Genomic DNA, 21,549 nt, shown 5'->3' with positions numbered 1-21,549 from the left:
CTTTCTAACTATACATTTTTCTATCTATGCATTTATCACTCTTTTTATACATAACTCTATACATTTTTCTATCTTTGTATATATTTTTCTAACTATACATTTACCTATCTGTACATTTCTTTTACTTTCAAACTATACATTTTTCTATCTATACATTTCCTGTTCTGTCTATTTCTCTATGTGTGCATTTTTCTATCTATACATTTCTCTCTCTGTCTATACATTAATCTATCTATATATTTCTCTATCTTTCTTTCTGTATATTTTCTAACTACACATTTCTCTATCTATGCATTTCTCTCTCTTTTTATACATTAATCTATACTTTTGTAATATTTCTTTCTATATATTTTTCTAACAATACATTTATCTATACATTTCTCTTACTATATAACTATTCATTTTTCTATCTAAACATTTCTCTCTCTAACTATACATTACTCAATCTATACATGTCTCTCTCTCTTTCCCTGTACATTACTTTGTCTATACATTTTTCTGTCTTTCTTTCTGTATATTTTTCTAAGCATACATTTATCTCTACATGTCTATATCTTACATTAACCTATCTCTCCAACTATACATTTTTTCTATCTATGAATTTCGCTCTCTGATGATACATTATACATTTTTCTACCTCTCTCTATATTTTTCTAACTATACATTTCTCTTATTCTCTACATATACATGTTTCTATCTATAAATTTCTCCCTATCTTTATATCTATTTTTCAAACTACTCATTTATCTATACATTTTTCTATCTCTCTAACTATACATTTTTCTATCTATACATTTCCCTATCGGTCTATCTATTTCTCTACATAAACATATTTCTATCTATACATTTCTCTCTTTTTATACCTTACTCTAACTATATATTTCTCTCTCTGCCTATACAATTTTCTATCTATACATTTCTCTATCTTTCTGTATATTTTACTAACTATGCATTTATCTCTACATTTCTCTATCTCTACATTTCTCTTACTCTATACCTATACATATCTCGATCTATACATTTCCCTATCTGTCTATTTCTCTACCTATACATTTTTCTATCTATGCATTTCACTCTCTGACTATACATTATACCTTTTTCTACCTTTCTATATATTTTTCTAACTATACATTTCACGTATTCTCTACCTATACATTGTTCTATCTACACATTTCTTCTGTCTTTTTTCTATTTTTCTAACTACATATTTATCTATACATTTCCCTATCTCTCTAACTATACCTTTTTCTATCTTTGCATTTCTCTCTCTGACTATACATTACTCTATATATTTTTCTCTTTCTTTCTATATATTTTTCTGACTATACATTTATATATACATTTCTCTATCTCTACATTTACCTTACTCGCTACCTATACATTTTTCTATCTAAACATTTCTCTCTCTGATTATACATTACTCTAGCTATACATTTCTCTCTCTGCCTATACATTATTCTATCTATACATTTCTCTATCTGCCTATACATTATTCTAACTATAGATTTCTCTATCTTTCCATATATTTTTCTAACTACACATTTATCTATACATTTTCCTATCTATCAATTTCTCTACCTATACATTTTTTTATCTATGCATTTTTCTCTTTTTATACATAACTATCTATACATTTCTATCTCTGCCTATACATTACTCTATCTATACATTTCTCTATCTTTCTGTATATTGCTCTAAGTATACATTTATCTATAAATTTCTCTAGCTATACATTGCTCTATCTTTCTTTCTGTATATTTTTCTAGCTATACATTTATGTATACATTTCTATATCTACATTTCCCTTTCTCTCTTACTATACATTATCTATGCATTTCTATCTCTGACTATACATTTTTCTATCTTTCTATACATATTTTCATAATTATACAGTTCTCTTACCCAATACCTATAGTTTTTTCTATCTATACATTCCCTATCTTTATATCTTTTTCTCTACCTATACATTTTTCTATCTATACATTTATCTTTCTGACTATACATCACTCTATCTATATATTGCTCTATTTTTCTTTCTGTATATTTTTCTAACTATACATTTACCTATATATTTCTATATCTTACATTTCCCTCTCTCTCTCTCATTTTACATTTTTTCTATCTATGCATTTTTCTCTGACTATACAGTACACATTTTGTTATTTTTCTATATATTTTTTCTAACTATACAGTTCTCTTACCCAGTACCTATACATTTTTCTATCTATACATTTCCCTATCTTTATATCTATTTCTCTACCTATATAATTTTCTATCTATACATTTCTCTCTCTGACTATACATCACTCTATCTATATATTGCTCTATCTTTCTTTCTGTATATTTTTGTAATGACACAATGTTCTATACATTTCTCTAGCTATACACATCCCTATCTTTCTAACTATACATTTTTCTATCTATGCATTTATCACTCTTTTTATACATAACTCTATACATTTTTCTATCTTTGTATATATTTTTCTAACTATACATTTACCTATCTGTACATTTCTTTTACTTTCAAACTATACATTTTTCTATCTATACATTTCCTGTTCTGTCTATTTCTCTATGTGTACATTTTTCTATCTATACATTTCTCTCTCTGTCTATACATTAATCTATCTATATATTTCTCTATCTTTCTTTCTGTATATTTTCTAACTACACATTTCTCTATCTATGCATTTCTCTCTCTTTTTATACATTAATCTATACTTTTGTAATATTTCTTTCTATATATTTTTCTAACAATACATTTATCTATACATTTCTCTTACTATATAACTATTCATTTTTCTATCTAAACATTTCTCTCTCTAACTATACATTACTCAATCTATACATGTCTCTCTCTCTTTCCCTGTACATTACTTTGTCTATACATTTTTCTGTCTTTCTTTCTGTATATTTTTCTAAGCATACATTTATCTCTACATGTCTATATCTTACATTAACCTATCTCTCCAACTATACATTTTTTCTATCTATGAATTTCGCTCTCTGATGATACATTATACATTTTTCTACCTCTCTCTATATTTTTCTAACTATACATTTCTCTTATTCTCTACATATACATGTTTCTATCTATAAATTTCTCCCTATCTTTATATCTATTTTTCAAACTACTCATTTATCTATACATTTTTCTATCTCTCTAACTATACATTTTTCTATCTATACATTTCCCTATCGGTCTATCTATTTCTCTACATAAACATATTTCTATCTATACATTTCTCTCTTTTTATACCTTACTCTAACTATATATTTCTCTCTCTGCCTATACAATTTTCTATCTATACATTTCTCTATCTTTCTGTATATTTTACTAACTATGCATTTATCTATACATTTCTCTATCTCTACATTTCTCTTACTCTATACCTATACATATCTCGATCTATACATTTCCCTATCTGTCTATTTCTCTACCTATAAATTTTTCTATCTATGCATTTCACTCTCTGACTATACATTATACCTTTTTCTACCTTTCTATATATTTTTCTAACTATACATTTCACGTATTCTCTACCTATACATTGTTCTATCTACACATTTCTTCTGTCTTTTTTCTATTTTTCTAACTACATATTTATCTATACATTTCCCTATCTCTCTAACTATACCTTTTTCTATCTTTGCATTTCTCTCTCTGACTATACATTACTCTATATATTTTTCTCTTTCTTTCTATATATTTTTCTGACTATACATTTATATATACATTTCTCTATCTCTAAATTTACCTTACTCGCTACCTATACATTTTTCTATCTAAACATTTCTCTCTCTGATTATACATTACTCTAGCTATACATTTCTCTTTCTATCTATACATTTCTCTATCTGCCTATACATTATTCTAACTATAGATTTCTCTATCTTTCCATATATTTTTCTAACTACACATTTATCTATACATTTTCCTATCTATCAATTTCTCTACCTATACATTTTTTTATCTATGCATTTTTCTCTTTTTATACATAACTTTCTATACATTTCTATCTCTGCCTATACATTACTCTATCTATACATTTATCTATCTTTCTGTATATTGTTCTAAGTATACATTTATCTATAAATTTCTCTAGATATACATAGCTCTATCTTTCTTTCTGTATATTTTTCTAGCTATACATTTATGTATACATTTCTATATCTACATTTCCCTTTCTCTTTTACTATACATTATCTATGCATTTCTATCTCTGACTATACATTATTCTATCTTTCTATACATATTTTCATAATTATACAGTTCTCTTACCCAATACCTATAGTTTTTTCTATCTATACATTCCCTATCTTTATATCTTTTACTCTACCTATACATTTTTCTATCTATACATTTATCTTTCTGACTATACATCACTCTATCTATATATTGCTCTATTTTTCTTTCTGTATATTTTTCTAACTATACATTTACCTATATATTTCTATATCTTACATTTCCCTCTCTCTCTCTAATTATACATTTTTTCTATCTATGCATTTTTCTCTGACTATACAGTACACATTTTGTTATTTTTCTATATATTTTTCTATCTTTCTTTCTATATATTTTTCTGACTATACATTTATATATACATTTCTCTATCTCTACATTTACCTTACTCGCTACCTATACATTTTTCTATCTAAACATTTCTCTCTCTGATTATACATTACTCTAGCTATACATTTCTCTCTCTGCCTATACATTATTCTATCTATACATTTCTCTATCTGCCTATACATTATTCTAACTATAGATTTCTCTATCTTTCCATATATTTTTCTAACTACACATTTATCTATACATTTTCCTATCTATCAATTTCTCTACCTATACATTTTTTTATCTATGCATTTTTCTCTTTTTATACATAACTATACATTATCTATGCATTTCTATCTCTGACTATACATTATTCTATCTTTCTATACATATTTTCATAATTATACAGTTCTCTTACCCAATACCTATAGTTTTTTCTATCTATACATTCCCTATCTTTATATCTTTTACTCTACCTATACATTTTTCTATCTATACATTTACCTATATATTTCTATATCTTACATTTCCCTCTCTCTCTCTCTCTCTCTCTCTCTCTAATTATACATTTTTTCTATCTATGCATTTTTCTCTGACTATACAGTACACATTTTGTTATTTTTCTATATATTTTTTTCTAACTTTACAGTTCTCTTACCCAGTACCTATACATTTTTCTATCTATACATTTCCCTATCTTTATATCTATTTCTCTACCTATATAATTTTCTATCTATACATTTCTCTCTCTGACTATACATCACTCTATCTATATATTGCACTATCTTTCTTTCTGTATATTTTTGTAATGACACAATGTTCTATACATTTCTCTAGCTATACACATCCCTATCTTTCTAACTATACATTTTTCTATCTATGCATTTATCACTCTTTTTATACATAACTCTATACATTTTTCTATCTTTGTATATATTTTTCTAACTATACATTTACCTATCTGTACATTTCTTTTACTTTCAAACTATACATTTTTCTATCTATACATTTCCTGTTCTGTCTATTTCTCTATGTGCACATTTTTCTATCTATACATTTCTCTCTCTGTCTATACATTAATCTATCTATATATTTCTCTATCTTTCTTTCTGTATATTTTCTAACTACACATTTCTCTATCTATGCATTTCTCTCTCTTTTTATACATTAATCTATACTTTTGTAATATGTCTTTCTATATATTTTTCTAACAATACATTTATCTATACATTTCTCTTACTATATACCTATTCATTTTTCTATCTAAACATTTCTCTCTCTAACTATACATTACTCAATCTATACATTTCTCTCTCTCTTTCCATGTACATTACTTTGTCTATACATTTTTCTGTCTTTCTTTCTTTATATTTTTCTAAGCATACATTTATCTCTACATGTCTATATCTTACATTAACCTATCTCTCCAACTATACATTTTTTCTATCTATGAATTTCGCTCTCTGATGATACATTATACATTTTTCTACCTCTCTCTATATTTTTCTAACTATACATTTCTCTTACTCTCTACATATACATGTTTCTATCTATAAATTTCTCCCTATCTTTATATCTATTTTTCAAACTACTCATTTATCTATACATTTTTCTATCTCTCTAACTATACATTTTTCTATCTATATATTTCCCTATCGGTCTATCTATTTCTCTACATAAACATATTTCTATCTATACATTTCTCTCTTTTTATACCTTACTCTAACTATATATTTCTCTCTCTGCCTATACAATTTTCTATCTATACATTTCTCTATCTTTCTGTATATTTTACTAACTATGCATTTATCTATACATTTCTCTATCTCTACATTTCTCTTACTCTATACCTATACATATCTCGATCTATACATTTCCCTATCTGTCTATTTCTCTACCTATAAATTTTTCTATCTATGCATTTCACTCTCTGACTATACATTATACCTTTTTCTACCTTTCTATATATTTTTCTAACTATACATTTCACGTATTCTCTACCTATACATTGTTCTATCTACACATTTCTTCTGTCTTTTTTCTATTTTTCTAACTACATATTTATCTATACATTTCCCTATCTCTCTAACTATACCTTTTTCTATCTTTGCATTTCTCTCTCTGACTATACATTACTCTATATATTTTTCTCTTTCTTTCTATATATTTTTCTGACTATACATTTATATATACATTTCTCTATCTCTAAATTTACCTTACTCGCTACCTATACATTTTTCTATCTAAACATTTCTCTCTCTGATTATACATTACTCTAGCTATACATTTCTCTTTCTATCTATACATTTCTCTATCTGCCTATACATTATTCTAACTATAGATTTCTCTATCTTTCCATATATTTTTCTAACTACACATTTATCTATACATTTTCCTATCTATCAATTTCTCTACCTATACATTTTTTTATCTATGCATTTTTCTCTTTTTATACATAACTTTCTATACATTTCTATCTCTGCCTATACATTACTCTATCTATACATTTATCTATCTTTCTGTATATTGTTCTAAGTATACATTTATCTATAAATTTCTCTAGATATACATAGCTCTATCTTTCTTTCTGTATATTTTTCTAGCTATACATTTATGTATACATTTCTATATCTACATTTCCCTTTCTCTTTTACTATACATTATCTATGCATTTCTATCTCTGACTATACATTATTCTATCTTTCTATACATATTTTCATAATTATACAGTTCTCTTACCCAATACCTATAGTTTTTTCTATCTATACATTCCCTATCTTTATATCTTTTACTCTACCTATACATTTTTCTATCTATACATTTATCTTTCTGACTATACATCACTCTATCTATATATTGCTCTATTTTTCTTTCTGTATATTTTTCTAACTATACATTTACCTATATATTTCTATATCTTACATTTCCCTCTCTCTCTCTAATTATACATTTTTTCTATCTATGCATTTTTCTCTGACTATACAGTACACATTTTGTTATTTTTCTATATATTTTTTCTAACTATACAGTTCTCTTACCCAGTACCTATACATTTTTCTATCTATACATTTCCCTATCTTTATATCTATTTCTCTACCTATATAATTTTCTATCTATACATTTCTCTCTCTGACTATACATCACTCTATCTATATATTGCTCTATCTTTCTTTCTGTATATTTTTGTAATGACACAATGTTCTATACATTTCTCTAGCTATACACATCCCTATCTTTCTAACTATACATTTTTCTATCTATGCATTTATCACTCTTTTTATACATAACTCTATACATTTTTCTATCTTTGTATATATTTTTCTAACTATACATTTACCTATCTGTACATTTCTTTTACTTTCAAACTATACATTTTTCTATCTATACATTTCCTGTTCTGTCTATTTCTCTATGTGTACATTTTTCTATCTATACATTTCTCTCTCTGTCTATACATTAATCTATCTATATATTTCTCTATCTTTCTTTCTGTATATTTTCTAACTACACATTTCTCTATCTATGCATTTCTCTCTCTTTTTATACATTAATCTATACTTTTGTAATATTTCTTTCTATATATTTTTCTAACAATACATTTATCTATACATTTCTCTTACTATATAACTATTCATTTTTCTATCTAAACATTTCTCTCTCTAACTATACATTACTCAATCTATACATGTCTCTCTCTCTTTCCCTGTACATTACTTTGTCTATACATTTTTCTGTCTTTCTTTCTGTATATTTTTCTAAGCACACATTTATCTCTACATGTCTATATCTTACATTAACCTATCTCTCCAACTATACATTTTTTCTATCTATGAATTTCGCTCTCTGATGATACATTATACATTTTTCTACCTCTCTCTATATTTTTCTAACTATACATTTCTCTTATTCTCTACATATACATGTTTCTATCTATAAATTTCTCCCTATCTTTATATCTATTTTTCAAACTACTCATTTATCTATACATTTTTCTATCTCTCTAACTATACATTTTTCTATCTATACATTTCCCTATCGGTCTATCTATTTCTCTACATAAACATATTTCTATCTATACATTTCTCTCTTTTTATACCTTACTCTAACTATATATTTCTCTCTCTGCCTATACAATTTTCTATCTATACATTTCTCTATCTTTCTGTATATTTTACTAACTATGCATTTATCTCTACATTTCTCTATCTCTACATTTCTCTTACTCTATACCTATACATATCTCGATCTATACATTTCCCTATCTGTCTATTTCTCTACCTATACATTTTTCTATCTATGCATTTCACTCTCTGACTATACATTATACCTTTTTCTACCTTTCTATATATTTTTCTAACTATACATTTCACGTATTCTCTACCTATACGTTGTTCTATCTACACATTTCTTCTGTCTTTTTTCTATTTTTCTAACTACATATTTATCTATACATTTCCCTATCTCTCTAACTATACCTTTTTCTATCTTTGCATTTCTCTCTCTGACTATACATTACTCTATATATTTTTCTCTTTCTTTCTATATATTTTTCTGACTATACATTTATATATACATTTCTCTATCTCTACATTTACCTTACTCGCTACCTATACATTTTTATATCTAAACATTTCTCTCTCTGATTATACATTACTCTAGCTATACATTTCTCTCTCTGCCTATACATTATTCTAACTATAGATTTCTCTATCTTTCCATATATTTTTCTAACTACACATTTATCTATACATTTTCCTATCTATCAATTTCTCTACCTATACATTTTTTTATCTATGCATTTTTCTCTTTTTATACATAACTATACATTATCTATGCATTTCTATCTCTGACTATACATTATTCTATCTTTCTATACATATTTTCATAATTATACAGTTCTCTTACCCAATACCTATAGTTTTTTCTATCTATACATTCCCTATCTTTATATCTTTTACTCTACCTATACATTTTTCTATCTATACATTTACCTATATATTTCTATATCTTACATTTCCCTCTCTCTCTCTCTCTCTCTCTCTCTAATTATACATTTTTTCTATCTATGCATTTTTCTCTGACTATACAGTACACATTTTGTTATTTTTCTATATATTTTTTTCTAACTTTACAGTTCTCTTACCCAGTACCTATACATTTTTCTATCTATACATTTCCCTATCTTTATATCTATTTCTCTACCTATATAATTTTCTATCTATACATTTCTCTCTCTGACTATACATCACTCTATCTATATATTGCACTATCTTTCTTTCTGTATATTTTTGTAATGACACAATGTTCTATACATTTCTCTAGCTATACACATCCCTATCTTTCTAACTATACATTTTTCTATCTATGCATTTATCACTCTTTTTATACATAACTCTATACATTTTTCTATCTTTGTATATATTTTTCTAACTATACATTTACCTATCTGTACATTTCTTTTACTTTCAAACTATACATTTTTCTATCTATACATTTCCTGTTCTGTCTATTTCTCTATGTGTACATTTTTCTATCTATACATTTCTCTCTCTGTCTATACATTAATCTATCTATATATTTCTCTATCTTTCTTTCTGTATATTTTCTAACTACACATTTCTCTATCTATGCATTTCTCTCTCTTTTTATACATTAATCTATACTTTTGTAATATGTCTTTCTATATATTTTTCTAACAATACATTTATCTATACATTTCTCTTACTATATACCTATTCATTTTTCTATCTAAACATTTCTCTCTCTAACTATACATTACTCAATCTATACATTTCTATCTCTCTTTCCATGTACATTACTTTGTCTATACATTTTTCTGTCTTTCTTTCTTTATATTTTTCTAAGCATACATTTATCTCTACATGTCTATATCTTACATTAACCTATCTCTCCAACTATACATTTTTTCTGTCTATGAATTTCGCTCTCTGATGATACATTATACATTTTTCTACCTCTCTCTATATTTTTCTAACTATACATTTCTCTTACTCTCTACATATACATGTTTCTATCTATAAATTTCTCCCTATCTTTATATCTATTTTTCAAACTACTCATTTATCTATACATTTTTCTATCTCTCTAACTATACATTTTTCTATCTATATATTTCCCTATCGGTCTATCTATTTCTCTACATAAACATATTTCTATCTATACATTTCTCTCTTTTTATACCTTACTCTAACTATATTTCTCTCTCTGCCTATACAATTTTCTATCTATACATTTCTCTATCTTTCTGTATATTTTACTAACTATGCATTTATCTATACATTTCTCTATCTCTACATTTCTCTTACTCTATACCTATACATATCTCGATCTATACATTTCCCTATCTGTCTATTTCTCTACCTATACATTTTTCTATCTATGCATTTCACTCTCTGACTATACATTATACCTTTTTCTACCTTTCTATATATTTTTCTAACTATACATTTCACGTATTCTCTACCTATACATTGTTCTATCTACACATTTCTTCTGTCTTTTTTCTATTTTTCTAACTACATATTTATCTATACATTTCCCTATCTCTCTAACTATACCTTTTTCTATCTTTGCATTTCTCTCTCTGACTATACATTACTCTATATATTTTTCTATCTTTCTTTCTATATATTTTTCTGACTATACATTTATATATACATTTCTCTATCTCTACATTTACCTTACTCGCTACCTATACATTTTTCTATCTAAACATTTCTCTCTCTGATTATACATTACTCTAGCTATACATTTCTCTCTCTGCCTATACATTATTCTATCTATACATTTCTTTATCTGCCTATACATTATTCTAACTATAGATTTCTCTATCTTTCCATATATTTTTCTAACTACACATTTATCTATACATTTCCCTATCTATCAATTTCTCTACCTATACATTTTTTTATCTATGCATTTTTCTCTTTTTATACATAACTATACATTATCTATGCATTTCTATCTCTGACTATACATTATTCTATCTTTCTATACATATTTTCATAATTATACAGTTCTCTTACCCAATACCTATAGTTTTTTCTATCTATACATTCCCTATCTTTATATCTTTTACTCTACCTATACATTTTTCTATCTATACATTTACCTATATATTTCTATATCTTACATTTCCCTCTCTCTCTCTCTCTCTAATTATACATTTTTTCTATCTATGCATTTTTCTCTGACTATACAGTACACATTTTGTTATTTTTCTATATATTTTTTTCTAACTATACAGTTCTCTTACCCAGTACCTATACATTTTTCTATCTATACATTTCCCTATCTTTATATCTATTTCTCTACCTATATAATTTTCTATCTATACATTTCTCTCTCTGACTATACATCACTCTATCTATATATTGCACTATCTTTCTTTCTGTATATTTTTGTAATGACACAATGTTCTATACATTTCTCTAGCTATACACATCCCTATCTTTCTAACTATACATTTTTCTATCTATGCATTTATCACTCTTTTTATACATAACTCTATACATTTTTCTATCTTTGTATATATTTTTCTAACTATACATTTACCTATCTGTACATTTCTTTTACTTTCAAACTATACATTTTTCTATCTATACATTTCCTGTTCTGTCTATTTCTCTATGTGTACATTTTTCTATCTATACATTTCTCTCTCTGTCTATACATTAATCTATCTATATATTTCTCTATCTTTCTTTCTGTATATTTTCTAACTACACATTTACCTATACATTTCTCTATCTATGCATTTCTCTCTCTTTTTATACATTAATCTATACTTTTGTAATATTTCTTTCTATATATTTTTCTAACAATACATTTATCTATACATTTCTCTTACTATATACCTATTCATTTTTCTATTTAAACATTTCTCTCTCTAACTATACATTTCTCTCTCTTTCCCTGTACATTACTTTGTCTATACATTTTTCTGTCTTTCTTTCTGTATATTTTTCTAAGCATACATTTATCTCTACATGTCTATATCTTACATTAACCTATCTCTCCAACTATACATTTTCTCTATCTATGAATTTCGCTCTCTGATGATACATTATACATTTTTCTACCTCTCTCTATATTTTTCTAACTATACATTTCTCTTACTCTCTACAAATACATGTTTCTATCTATAAATTTCTCCCTATCTTTATATCTATTTTTCAAACTACTCATTTATCTATACATTTTTCTATCTCTCTAACTATACATTTTTCTATCTATACATTTCCCTATCGGTCTATCTATTTCTCTACATAAACATATTTCTATCTATACATTTCTCTCTTTTTATACCTTACTCTAACTATATATTTCTCTCTCTGCCTATACAATTTTCTATCTATACATTTCTCTATCTTTCTGTATATTTTACTAACTATGCATTAATCTATACATTTCTCTATCTCTACATTTCTCTTACTCTATACCTATACATATCTCGATCTATACATTTCCCTATCTGTCTATTTCTCTACCTATAAATTTTTCTAACTATGCATTTCACTCTCTGACTATACATTATACCTTTTTCTACCTTTCTATATATTTTTCTAACTATACATTTCACGTATTCTCTACCTATACATTGTTCTATCTACACATTTCTTCTGTCTTTTTTCTATTTTTCTAACTACATATTTATCTATACATTTCCCTATCTCTCTAACTATACCTTTTTCTAACTTTGCATTTCTCTCTCTGACTATACATTAATCTATATATTTTTCTATCTTTCTTTCTATATATTTTTCTGACTATACATTTATATATACATTTCTCTATCTCTACATTTACCTTACTCGCTACCTATACATTTTTCTATCTAAACATTTCTCTCTCTGACTATACATTACTCTAGCTATACATTTCTCTCTCTGCCTATACATTATTCTATCTATACATTTCTCTATCTGCCTATACATTATTCTAACTATAGATTTCTCTATCTTTCCATATATTTTTCTAACTACACATTTATCTATACATTTTCCTATCTATCAATTTCTCTACCTATACATGTTTTTATCTATGCATTTTTCTCTTTTTATACATAACTATCTATACATTTCTATCTCTGCCTATACATTACTCTATCTATACATTTCTCTATCTTTCTGTATATTGTTCTAAGTATACATTTATCTATAAATTTCTATATCTATATCTATCTCCAATTGACTGTTTATACATTTTTTGAGGCTGTGCGTGCCAACCGTGATCTTGAGCTTACTTGCTTCACCTACAGCAACCCCCTTTCCCGGAACTACAATCATTCACTGGTACTCGGCTGCCACCATGACTTCAACTCTACGTACTGTAAGCTAAATATCACAAACACATCTAATTAAAGGGAGCAGGACTGCTTTCTATCTTTACATTTCTCTATCTGTGTGTTTCCTTATCTCTCAAACTATACATTTTTCTATATACACATTTCTCTCTGCCTATACATTACTCTTTCTTTCTGTATAATTTTCTAACTACACATTTATCTATACATTTATCTATGTCTCTAACTATATATTTTTTATTAATGCATTTCTGTCTCCTTTTATACTGTGACAACACAGCCGGCGCGTTGTGTCACACAGTGGTAAAAGACACGCAGCTACTTCCCTAGCCCTGGTCTGACCCATGGACTACACTAATTGTTGATCTGTATTTGGCTATGTAGTAGGCAATATTGTATTATATTGTATGAAGTTATTGTTACAAGGGTACAGTTATGTTTTCGATGTATATATATGAATGTATTGGTTATTGGGTTATAGTTTGTCAAATAATGTTCCCCCCATATGACTGCGCAGATAACCTGTGTGTTTGCTGTTGTGTAGATACAGCCAGTCTCAGATGTCAGGCCATACACCCCCCTCATTCTTCCCCACACAATGGATTCCAGGCCACACAATCAGATTAAGTAAGGTTACTTTAGTTAACATCTATTGTGGCCTAGGGGACATGCCTGGGCAAGTGAAAATAGGTTTGCTCTGAAACTGTCTGGGGGTGTCGCCTTATTGTAGGAAAGACAAAGGTTTGATAATAGCAAAGGGGGGAGGTGAGAGAGATCTGGGACAGGAGGTGAGAGGGTGGCAGGAGACTGACTAAGAAGTAATGTTCTGTCAGGAGCTCCAGGAGGGATTGTCGTGTAGAATTGGATCACAGAAGTGTGCTGAGCTGTTTATAACCCATTCTGTTCAATAAACCACTGTTGGTTTTCATCTACCACCGTGACTGAGTGATTTGGAACCCAGTATCCTCACATTTGGCGGCAGCAGTGGGATCACTCAAGACACCAGCAGAAAGGAATAAACCACAGCAGGCAATGGATTCTGCCCCGCTATGCTACCGATACAGCAAGAAGGATCAACTACAGGATCTCTGTCGAACAAGACGGATTGAGTTTAATGCATCGGACACCAGAGCAGTCTTAATGGCAAAGCTAGCTGAATGGGACCAAGAACACCCTGGGCAGGAGGATGATGAGGACTGCATCCCAGAGCAGGCCGAGGGTCAAGGAACCACTGGAACCGCTACAACAGGCCCTGCACTGGTCGTTGGAAGTACAGATCAGTTGCGGGAGTTGCTGGCAGCACTAGGGCAAGGAGCATCAGTACTGGGAGCCGCATTGGGGGCGCAGACCGGTATAACCGCCCCGGCAGTGGCGGTAAGGCAGACCTCCCGGCTGAGGTATAATGAGGTCCCACCTTTTGATGAGGTCAGTTCGGATATTGATACTCATTTGCAGATGTTTGAATCTGTTATGATAATGCATGGAATTGAGGCAGCAGAGTGGCCTCGATATTTGGTACCCAGTCTGAGAGGGCGGGCACTGGAGGCATTCCATGCCCTGAGACCAGAGCAGATCCTGGTATATGAGGAGGTACGGAGTGTGCTGCTTGCCAGATATGCGGTGACCGCTGAATCGTATCGCATAAAGTTTCGGTCTATGGCGCGGAAAGGAGATGCCTCATTTATAGAGTTCAATAACTTGCTGCGGAGGAACTGTGATAAGTGGCTGGCTGTGAAGAAGGCCCTTACTGTAGCAGACATTAAAAATGCTTTTATTTTGGAGCAGCTGCTAAACAAGATGCCTCCAGAGATCAGGGAGTGGGTGGCAGATCGGAACCCTACCACTCCGGAAAAAGCAGCACACCTAGCAGATGAGTTCACAGCTAACAGGCCTCGGTGGAGAGGTGCCAATACAGAGGAGAGGACAACCCTCCGACGGCCCCAGCAGGATCGTGAGCTACCATTGTTCCCCCTCCGGCCAGCCCCAATACATACCCCAGCTTCCCTAGCCAGAAATTCAAGGTCTCGGGGACCAGCATCACCTGCAAGCCGACGCTGCTACAACTGTGACCAGGTGGGGCATTTACTTCGTGACTGTACACGGGTAAGACGGCCATTCCCAGGTACCCAATCTGCCATGTCGCGGGTGGCTGTGTGCCACGAATCATTTGGAATGGGCGAGGTGGACTACTTTCCTGATGCGCCAGAGGCGGAGGAAGTAGCATACCAAGTAGAGGTGGTAGCAGCTATTGGGAAATCCACCCCGGATAATATGAAGACCCACCTACAACCTGTAAAAGTTAATGGGAAGGAGCTGCAAGGGTTGAGAGACTCTGGAGCTTCTATCACCCTTATACGGCCAGAATTAATTCCCCCCTGCCAGATACTGAAGAAAAGGAAAGTTAAAATTTCCATGGCAGGAGGGCAGATCACTGTAATACCTATGGCAAGGGTACACCTGGACTGGGGCCTGGACTCTGGAGAGGTAAATGTTGGACTTTTGGATGGATTACCCACTCACGTCATTCTGGGCAATGATCTGAGTGCTGGATTGGCTAGTTACTTTGTGGGAGCTATCACCCGAAGCCAAGCACAGGCATTGGAGACAGTGCATGAGGACCCTCTCATGCCAGCACCAGGAGTCTCTGTGGAAGTGACAGCCACAAACCCTGAACCGTTGGCGGTGAGTAACCCTGTACCAGACTTGCCTGACTGTGATGAGAATCTGGGGGAAGTAGATAGGGTAGCCTTTAGGGAAGCCCAACGGACCGACCCCTCCCTAGCTAGCCTCCGCAGGGCAGCGGGACGAACAGATTGGGGGCCTCAGGAGGATCGCATTATGTGGGAGGAGGGGAGACTGTACCGGGTGCCAGCAAAAGCAGACCCATTAGAGCCCGGGGTCCTAAGAAAACAGTTGATTGTTCCTCAGCAGTACCGTGCCCGGTTGCTGGCCCTTGCCCATGACATTCCCTTAGCAGGCCACTTAGGGGTTCGGAAAACCCGTGCCCGGCTGCTGCGACATTTCTTCTGGTCTGGGGTTAACCAGGAGGTAAAACAGTATAGAGAGTCATGTGAGGTGTGCCAACGCCTCGGGGGACCCCCACGCCGGGTTCCCCTACAACCCATGCCTGTCATAAGTGAGCCATTTAAGAGAGTGGCCATGGACATTGTGGGGCCTTTTAAGAAACCAAGCCGAACAGGAAAGAGATACATACTGACTGTAGTTGATTACGCGACTAGATACCCTGAGGCAGTGGCACTGGCATCCATAGATGCTGAACATATCACCCAGGCTCTTATGGATATTTTTAGTCGCGAAGGATTTCCCCAAGAAGTAGTTACTGATCAGGGTACGCAATTTCAAGGGGAATTGCTGCAGACAGTATGGGACAACTTTGGGGTCCATCCCTTACGCACCACCCCTTATCACCCCCAGACTAATGGTCTCTGTGAGAGATTCAATTCGACCCTAAAGCAGTTGCTGCGGGCATTTGCTGAATCGGAGGGGGGAGACTGGGAGAAGTCCTTGCAACAGCTATTATTCGCGTACCGCGAAGTGCCGCAGGATTCAACCGGATTTTCTCCTTTTGAGTTACTATATGCCCGAAGGGTAAGGGGACCACTTGACCTAGTCAGGGAAAGCTGGGAAGGGTCATTTCAGGAACCTGAGGTTCCCATCTTGGAATATGTAGTCCAAATGAAGGAGAAACTGCACAGGTTGATGCAGCTTGCGCATGACCACACCCTGGGCGCGCAGGAAAGACAGTGCCGGTACTATAACCAACGAGCGCAGGACAGGGAACTAGAGGTTGGACAGAAAGTGATGGTGCTAGTACCTGCCCGAAAGCATAAGTTACAGGTGACCTGGGCAGGACCTTATACTGTAGTGGATCGGCAGGGACGGGTAGATTACATTATTGCCCTAGACCAAACAGGGAAGCAGGTGGGTACCTACCACATAAATAGGTTAAAGAAATATGTCACCAGGGAGATAGGGGCGGTGGCAATCTGTTGCCCACCTATGGATGACCCAGAGACCGACCCCATCCCTGACATTCTAGCAGCCACCAAGAGGGACCTAGGAGTGGAGGCAGTGCCCATAGGCTCGCAATTAACCGAAACCCAGGCCCTACAGATGAGGGAGGTATTGGAGGTAGAGAGGCCACAATTCACAAGCAGGCTAGGGCGCACTCATGTAGTGGCCCATCATGTCAATACCGGGGAGGCTCGGCCCACTAGGCAACCCGCTTATCGGGTGAACCCCAGGGTGATTGATATGATCAAAAGGGAGGTCGATGAAATGCTGGCACTTGGTGTTATTGTACCGTCCCATAGTCCCTGGGCCGCCAGCGTAGTCCTAGTGCCCAAAAAGATGGCAGTACCCGCTTCTGCGTGGACTATAGGAGGCTGAACAAGGTGACAGTGACAGACGCATAGCCCATGCCCCGGGTAGATGAGTTGTTAGACAGGTTGGGAATGGCACGCTATGTATCCACTCTGGATCTTAGCAAAGGATACTGGCAGATACCCCTTACCAGGGAGGCACAGGAGAGGTCTGCATTCAGCACCCCATTTGGCCTCTTTGAATTTACTGCCATGCCCTTTGGGATGAAGAATGCCCCAGCCACCTTTCAGCGTACCATAGATCACCTACTGACAGGGTGTCAGGACTTTGCCCAGGCATACCTTGATGACATAGCCATTTTTAGTCAGACATGGGAGGAGCATCTGCAGCATGTGGCCCAGGTGTTGGCACGGATCAGCAAGGCAGGGTTAACAATCAAACCTGACAAATGTCAGATGGGGATGGCAGAGGTATTGTACCTCGGGCATAGGGTTGGCGGAGGCCATATTCGTCCAGAGCCCGCTAAAATTGAGGCCATCCTGAAATGGCCTCAGCCCACTAACCAAAAACAGGTACGTGCCTTCCTTGGAACAGCAGGGTACTACCGTAAATTTGTGCCCCAGTACAGCACCATTGCCAAACCCCTGACTGACCTAACGACAAAAAAGTACACCCGACAAATTGACTGGAGCCCAGAGTGTGAGCAGGCTTTTTCCCAGCTGAAGGACATTTTGTCCCAATCCCCAGTGTTAGCAGCCCCCGACTTCCGCCGGCGGTTCATTGTGCAAACAGATGCCTCAGGTTGTGGAATAGGAGCTGTGTTGAGCCAAGTAGGGGAGGATGGTTGTGAACACCCAGTTGCCTTTCTCTCCCGAAAACTTCTGGACCGTGAGATAGCCTATGCCACTATTGAAAAGGAGTGCCTGGCCATAGTCTGGGCACTCAAGAAATTGCAGGCATATGTGTACGGGCGCGAGTTCTCAGTGGTAACAGACCACAGTCCCCTTAGTTGGTTACAGCGCACTGCCGGAGACAATGGACGACTGCTGAGATGGAGCTTAGCCCTACAACTATACAATTTCTCTATCTCTCACAAAAAGGGCAGAGATCATGGGAACGCAGATGGCCTGTCCCGTCAGCAGGAACCAGACCAAGCGCCGAGCAAGCCCAGGAAATCCCTCGCTACAAATACCCAGGGTACAGGAGAATACCATTACTCTCAGCAAGCTTAAGCCACCCAGGACACCGGGATTGGAAGTAGAGGGAGGAAATGTGACAACACAGCCGGCGCGTTGTGTCACACAGTGGTAAAAGACACGCAGCTACTTCCCTAGCCCTAGTCTGACCCATGGACTACACTAATTGTTGATCTGTATTTGGCTATGTAGTAGGCAATATTGTATTATATTGTATGAAGTTATTGTTACAAGGGTACAGTTATGTTTTCGATGTATATATATGAATGTATTGGTTATTGGGTTATAGTTTGTCAAATAATGTTCCCCCCATATGACTGCGCAGATAACCTGTGTGTTTGCTGTTGTGTAGATACAGCCAGTCTCAGATGTCAGGCCATACACCCCCCTCATTCTTCCCCACACAATGGATTCCAGGCCACACAATCAGATTAAGTAAGGTTACTTTAGTTAACATCTATTGTGGCCTAGGGGACATGCCTGGGCAAGTGAAAATAGGTTTGCTCTGAAACTGTCTGGGGGTGTCGCCTTATTGTAGGAAAGACAAAGGTTTGATAATAGCAAAGGGGGGAGGTGAGAGAGATCTGGGACAGGAGGTGAGAGGGTGGCAGGAGACTGACTAAGAAGTAAAGTTCTGTCAGGAGCTCCAGGAGGGATTGTCGTGTAGAATTGGATCACAGAAGTGTGCTGAGCTGTTTATAACCCATTCTGTTCAATAAACCACTGTTGGTTTTCATCTACCACCGTGACTGAGTGATTTGGAACCCAGTATCCTCACATATACATTACTCTATCTATACATGTTTGTGTCTTTCTATATATTTTTCTAAGTATACATTTCACTTATTCTCTGACTATACATTTTTCTATCTATTTCTCTCTCTGAATATACATTACTTTATACATTGCTCTATCTTTTTTCTGTATATTTTTCTATCTATGCATTTCTCTCTGGCTTTACATTATACATTTTTATTTTTATATATTTTTATTACTATACATCTCTCTTACTCAATCTTTTTACATTTTTCTATTTGTACATTTCCCTATCTGTCTATTTATTTCTATACCTATACATATTTCTATCTGTACATTTCTCTATTTTTCTTTCTGTATATTTTTCTTACTATACATTTACGTATATATACACATTTCTATAACTTGTGTTTCCCCATCTCTCTAACTATAAACTTTCTATACTTTTCCCTACCTATCTCTCTATTTCTCTGCCTATACATTTTTCTAGCTATACATTTTTCTCTGACTACATTTTCTATACATTTTTCTTTCTATATATTTTTCTTACTCTCTACCTATACATATTTCTATCTATACATTTCCCTATCTATATATTTCTCTACCTATACATTTTTCTATCTTTACATTTCTCTAGCTGTACATTGCTCTATCTTTCTTTCTGTATATTTTTCTAGCTATACATTTCTGTATACATTTCTATATCTACATTTCCTTTTCTCTCTTACTATACATTATCTATGCATTGCTATCTCTGACTATACATTATTCTATCTTTCTATATATATTTTCATAATTATACAGTTCTCTTACCCAATACCTATAGTTTTTTCTATCTATACATTCCCTATCTTTATATCTTTTTCTCTACCTATACATTTTTCTATCTATACATTTATCTTTCTGACTATACATCACTCTATCTATATATTGCTCTATCTTTCTTTCTGTATATTTTTCTAACTATACATTTACCTATACATTTCTATATCTTACATTTCCCCCTCTCTCTCTCTCTCTCTCTCTCTCTCTCTCTCTCTCTCATTATACATTTTTCTATCTATGCATTTTTCTCTGACTATACAGTACACATTTTACTATTTTTCTATATATTTTTTCTAACTATACAGTTCTCTTACCCAGTACCTATACATTTTTCTATCTATACATTTCCCTATCTTTATATCTATTTCTCTACCTATACAATTTTCTATCTATACATTTTCTGTTCTGTCTATTTCTCTATGTGTACATTTTTCTATCTATACATTTCTCTCTCTGTCTATACATTAATCTATCTATATATTTCTCTATCTTTCTTTCTGTATATTTTCTAACTACACATTTACCTATACATTTCTCTATCTATGCAT

Source organism: Pseudophryne corroboree, chromosome 9, assembly GCF_028390025.1.
Source record: "Pseudophryne corroboree isolate aPseCor3 chromosome 9, aPseCor3.hap2, whole genome shotgun sequence".
NCBI lineage: Eukaryota > Metazoa > Chordata > Amphibia > Anura > Myobatrachidae > Pseudophryne > Pseudophryne corroboree.
This window is presented reverse-complemented; position numbering follows the sequence as displayed.